The sequence below is a fragment of the Rutidosis leptorrhynchoides genome, unplaced genomic scaffold, assembly GCF_046630445.1.
Source record: "Rutidosis leptorrhynchoides isolate AG116_Rl617_1_P2 unplaced genomic scaffold, CSIRO_AGI_Rlap_v1 contig288, whole genome shotgun sequence".
In the NCBI taxonomy this organism is placed as follows: domain Eukaryota; kingdom Viridiplantae; phylum Streptophyta; class Magnoliopsida; order Asterales; family Asteraceae; genus Rutidosis; species Rutidosis leptorrhynchoides.
Window position 1 is genome coordinate 53,107 of NW_027266531.1, and position 6,703 is coordinate 59,809.

The 6,703-nt window shown below is 31.9% G+C and overlaps 1 pseudogene; it reads left to right on the forward strand.

Annotated features, from left to right (window-relative positions):
• The first annotated feature begins 224 nt into the window (after window positions 1-224).
• On the forward strand, window positions 225-2,246 carry LOC139882584 (4-coumarate--CoA ligase-like 9; annotated as a pseudogene).
• The last annotated feature ends 4,457 nt before the right edge of the window (window positions 2,247-6,703 follow it).

Genomic DNA, 6,703 nt, shown 5'->3' on the forward strand with positions numbered 1-6,703 from the left:
GTTGTTTCCAGATTTGATAATTGACATTATACTGCATGCTCCCATCAACTTGAATATTTTAAGGAGGACGAGGGATTTCTCCCGTAAGAAGTCCTAAAAGACCATGATCACGCACAATAGGAAGAATTTGTTTCGATCATAACATGAAACTGGAACTATCAAGTTTGATTGTTAGGTCATGATTAAAGGCCTGAAGATTCGAAAAGATGTTACCACTCATTGGAATGGCAAACTGCGGTGTGGTTATATTTGATGAAGAGCCAATCGGCGACAACATGCCTAGTTGTGGCACTGAAAAATATGAAAATCCCGTCAGAGAGACTTCCGATCTGCTGGATGACGATGAGATACCTGAAATCGGATTGTTGAAAGATCCGAGCGACATAAACTGCTACGACATCCCTGTATGAACAATCGACGACGGCATAACTATGCTGGATGAAGACAAAACTATGCCGGATGAAGGGATTACTACGCCGAATGAAGGAATTGGATTGATGATCTGATTAGAAACCATGGTTTGGTTGGACGTCGCCAAACCTATGGTGGAACTTGGCTCTGATGCCATGTTGAAACTCTTGATAGGAAAATATATTATTTGTGTTATTGAATTATGAAAGAGACATACACATAAATAGGAATACAATTGAATACTTAATGAACAAGTAATAAACTAAACTATATTATTTCCTAGTTGATGTCTAACTCTTAATGACTGAATCTAGATCTACTTCAGTTACTGGAATATTCTCTACATGAGCGATCACGACGGGAGAGACGTTGGTGCTGATGAAGAGGTTTGATTTCGAAGGAATGCTTAAAGCCATCGAAAAGTACAAAATCAGGTACACGCCAGTTTCCCCACCGCTTATTGTGGCGTTGGTGAAGTCGGATTTGACTAAAAATTATGACTGGAGTTCGTTGGTGATGTTGGGGTGCGGCGGTGTTCCGCTCGGTAAAGAGGTGGCTGATAAGTTCAAGAAGAAGTTCCCCGACGTGGAGATTGTACAGGTCAGCATCAGCCACATATGCATATTTTCCTTCAATTATTTATTAGTACTAATTGCTTTTTTATTTTTTTTTATTGTGAAGGCATATGGTTTGACGGAGAGTTCAGGAGGAGCAACAAGGGCAATTGGACCAGAAGAAACAAAGAATCTGGGCTCATTGGGCCGACTTGCTAATTGGATGGAGGCCCAAATAATTGATCCCGTGAGCGGAGAGTCGTTGGGCCCAAACCAAAAGGGCGAGCTTTGGTTGCGGGGCCCGTCAGTGATGAAAGGCTGTGTGGGAGACGACAAGGCAACATCCGAAACTTTAGATTCAGAGGGCTGGTTGAAGACTGGTGATCTCTGTTATTTCGACTCTGACGGCTTTCTTTAGATCATCGATAGACTCAAAGAGTTGATCAAATACAAGGCATACCAGGTTAATAAATGCATGCCTCTTGTTTGCTTATGTAATACTATATACTACATCCGTCCTAAATTATATGCAAATTTTTACATAAAAAATATAAGTAAAAATTTGCATCTATTTTGAACAGAAATAGTAAATGAAAAGGGTGTTTTTTTTTTTAGTCTCTTAAAACAGGATGAAAATAGGAGAATTTTCTATTGTATAAAAGCAATAAGATATATATTTTATACTATATAGACTTATAATTTAAGTAAATGTAATGAAAAAATTTATAGTCGATGAATCTTGACGTGAGACATTTCGATGTTTGTCTATGTAATGTAAATTATATAGGCAAAAAATATTTCCCAATGGATGTGGTATTAATGAAATCAAATCGAATGCTTTCTTTTTTATACTAGCAAGGAATTGGATTATTGAAAAAATATATGTAGATATGAATGAATGAATAACATCATAAATTTTGATATGGAGGTAGTATTTGTGATAAAACATACAGGTATCCTGAAGAAGAAGCAGGACAAATTCCCATGGCCTATGTTGTGAGAAAGCCTGGAAACAAAATGACTGAACCTCAGATTATGGAATACATTGCAAAACTGGCATACTCCTAGTCGAATCTATGAATTCAATTCTTTTCTGTTAAAATACTTGTTTCTCTTAATTGTTTCGAACCAAAAAATATATATGCATATATGATCCTTCCAATGCAGGTTGCTCCATACAAGATAATCCGATTTCATCAATATCATTCCAAAATCACCTGCTGGAAAGATCTGAGAAGGGAGTTGGTCAATCATGCACTCTCTGCGAGTAGTAGGTTATGATGCCATCCATCTATATATTTCATTTTTCATCAGAGCTTCCGTGGCAGGATTTCATTTTAGTCTCAAGTCCTTCCCAACACCAAGCTTAATTAGTAGGTATGTGTAATTCGTATTTAATGATAAAATCTCAACGAGTCAAGGTCATGTACATATATGCTTCTGTTATAACTTATAATCTCGACCTTCTTTTCATTTACTTGAATCAAGAATTGAATTACTCCCGATTTGTTCAACTAGATATATCAACTTAAATGTTGAATTTATTATCTCTGTTCGTCAAGATCTTGCATCAATATTTGGCGTCCATATTCTCTAAAGAACTTCATTTGTTAGATTTTTTCTATTGTTATTATTTTGCATCAGAATGAATAGACGTGTCAAAAATCTCTAAAATATTACTACCTCCGTGTATATATATATATATATATATATGATATATTTTGTATTTTTTGTATTTTTTGTTTCATCAACAACGACGCCGTGTCCATATTTTAACGGTCTTATAGTTCTAATAAATTGCTATACATTCATGAGTTAATTAACACCATATGGTATAAATTTTCGAGGCACGACTTACCTACATTTTTTATGGAGGTATTTTAAATATTTTTCTTGCATGATTGTACATTTTATTATATTTCTTTTATTATTATCTTAAAAGTAAAAAAATACAATCATTTCATGTAAGGAAATACATGTAAGGTATTTATGAAAATGTGAAAAAAACTTATATACACTTCTATAAATACTTCTATAAATACGTTACATACACTTCCATATTTTAAATGGTTGTACGCTTGACTAATTTTTTCCTGAAAATATACCTAAATTTTTTCCTAAATTTTGAAGTATAAAATAGTGGCGAACGTGAAATGTTGGGAATGGAAAGTTCACTTCTCTGAATTTAAGAATATGAATATTAGCATTTTGGTGTAGTTTTACAGTTAAGAACTGAGAAGCATTAGAAGCGTGTTAAAATCGGACGAAACATAAAAACTGTTGACAAAATTCTAAGGAACGACTAACGTAGCAGCTCATATATGTATGTGTAGTTTTAGAACTCATCTTGTTGATTCATGAAGACAAAAGGGTATAATTGTGTACCATTGATATTCATGAAATCTTTTATAAACTTCAAAAAAGGTAAAACATGAAATGTTTTATAAAAAGATAATATATACAATTTTATCTTATATCTTATGTACAATACAAATAATAAAACGAAGCTGTTCAAACTCCCAGTTCCAGATTTTATAGTCAAAATAAAATTTGGCATGCGGACGGTTTTATTTTAATTTGTATTAGTATTTTTTTTTTAAATATTCAACAAAGTTTAGACATTAAAACCAACCATAACATGGTCGATTAAGACATCAGTCTTTCTCTTTGAGATTGAAGACTCACATTAAATTTAATAATTACTCCAAGCAATAAATTAGTATTCCATACTAAATATACGACATATATATATATATATATTAATTTTTACTTATCATAACTTATTTATTTATATACTGTAATTGCAAAAAAAAATTATTTATATACTGTTATCATGACCTTTTTGATATCTAATTGAGTATTTTTTTTAGGTATAATAAATCTTTTCAACTGACATGTTCAACGACTAGTGCTACCAATAGGAAAGATTTTTTTTTTTTTTTTTGCCGTTTATCGAATCAAATATTGACCTGTAACATGTTTTTATTACGTTTTTATTTTTTTTAAAAAAAATCAATAAGATTATAACTTTTAAAATAAAACTAAAAGAGTTCAAATTATTTTTTTTCTAAAATTCCTTTTAACTTACTATTATCTTAAAAAAACACCATCCCTTGCAGGTGAATGGGCGTCGCCGCACGGCATGAGGTATCCAAAGGCGTAAACATGGGCAAAAGACACAAAACGTGCCGTGACAGTTGGGGGACCATTTTTCCTCTTTGGTTTAATTCACTTAGTTATCAATAGACCCACAAAAAGGAATCAAACGGCTACAAGGAAAACTAGAAAAGAAAACATCCAAAAGACATGCTTACTCTTTAACTGCATGCTCAAACAATTTAAACAACACTACTGATAAGCTAGCTTGAATAAATATGAACTCCGTTATCATATCATATATTAGAATATACTAATATAGGAGAAGGCCGTTTTGCCAAAACAAAATCGCCAAAACACATTCATTTTACTATTCTTCCTCTTATTCATTGATTTTCGTCTGTTGGATTCAGCCAAAAAATGTATCTGACTGTCTAATTTTAACTAAAAAATCCAAAAATTTATACGAAATTACATTTCTACCCTTCCTCTTACATGTCTAACAAAATGTGTTTGGGGACAAAAACGTAAAATAAAAACGAAATTACCTTTTTACCCTCTCTCTTAATCTCACCCTTACATGCCGGCCCAAACGAATCCGCGGCTGACACGTGGCAATCACTCCCTTTTTCCTCCAAAATAATTTGAAACTTTGAAGCCCCGTAGCTGCAGATTGGAGCCGATTTACGAAATCAATATTTGATACAAAAATGTAGATACTCATTTTTCGATCACATGAGAGTCGTTTCATATTTTTTCGACTTCATATGAATATTTTTTGAAGTTTTAAAGAAATTGAGCGAATTTTTAATTAAAATCAGATTTTCCCTCAACTTTCTCCTAAAATTCCAAACGGCCCTCAAAGTTTGTCTTGTAATTAGGCCACACCTTTAAGCTTAGATCTACGTCAAACGGTTTGAAATTTGAAAAATTCGACAATGACACGATGTTCATCTCATCGAGAAAACTCCAGCCATATAAAAACCCGGAGTTCGGCTACCACCGACTGCGGCGCTACCATTCCCACAACTATCTTCTAAAATTCCGAATGGTCCTCAAAATTTATTTTTTATGTAAAAATATTAAATTCATCAATAAGAAATAAACTAGAAAAATGTTATATATATTAATATATATATATATATATATCCTAACGTGAATTCACTAAATTTTAAATTAACAATTAAGTTTACTTACTAAAAGAGAAACATAAAATTGAAAAGTAAAAAAAAAAAAGAAAAAAAAAGGCTTTAACTTGATCTTAACTTAAATTTACATGCATTTTCAAAATTATAATTAAAATAATTTACTTTTTAGTTCAAATAATTAATTAATATATTACTGATATTTAAATAAATCAACGAGAGTGTGGCCTAATAATTGTTCGTTTTTTTTATCAAGAGATTTATGTTCGACTTTAAAGAATACGGACTTTGAATGTATAATTTATATTAAAAATTTATAAAAAATTATTTAAATAAAAATACAACTCAAAAGAAAACAAAATATGTAAAAGCAGAAAAAAATAAGATATAGCAATTTTAGCTTACATTTACATAATTATAGTTAAAATAAATTATTTTAATTGAAATTTGGAAAAATCCTACATCGACATAACGTTCATCTCATTGAAACGAGTCCGACCATATAAAAAAAAATCGGAATTCAATGACCACTGACGGCAGCACTACCATTCCCTCAAATTTATCTTAAAATGTCGAGCAGTGCTCAAAGTTTACCTTAAGCTTAGATCTACGACAAATGGTTCGAAATTTGAAAAATCCGACAATAGCATGATGTTCATCTCGTCGAAAAGAGTCTGGCCATTTGTCACGAATATCAAGTGTATATAGAGCTACATTTGTAAGAATTTTAGAATTTTTCAATACCATGCAAATCTTATATTCTCTTCAAGAAAAATTGTGTACATTTATATTTTTTATTTATAATTGTTTGAACACCTATCATTTTTTTCTTAAACTTATAATAATAATCGACAATTCGAATCGCAACACATTACACACAAGGTCACGAGCCTTCACCTAGTATCTTCATATATGAGTTGTCAAAATGATAATGAACCTGGGGGAGGGGTGGATGGGTGGTGATATGGTAAGAGCCTCTTTCTCGTCCCATCATCGGAGATCTCAAGTTCGAATTGTGCTGATGAAATTTTTTTGAAATATATGAAGTACATTTTGCCGCTACATATTGATCATGCCCATCGGGGACGGAGCCCAAGTGTTATGGGTGGATCATATGACTCCAATCAAAAAAAATTCCTTACAATTAACATCCAATAATATTGTTTAAATGACCTCACAATTTATAGAATAAATAATGATTCTAATATCTTTAAGAAATTGTAAAATTTGTCTAAACGACTCCATTGTTTTTTGGGCCTGTTCCTCCCTTGATACCCGTCGTAAACATGATTAGTCGTTGGATATTGAATATCGTTGGATAATATTGAATATCTTTAAAAAACATATGGTTAAAAAAAAAAGAAAACAAACAAAAAAATTGGCAACTAGTGAGCCAAACACCATCACAGCTATTGTTGTGTACCCACAAACAATCATCTAAAAAGCCAACACTATCACTGTACTGTTTTCTCTCATGCAACTGCTATAAGTATATGT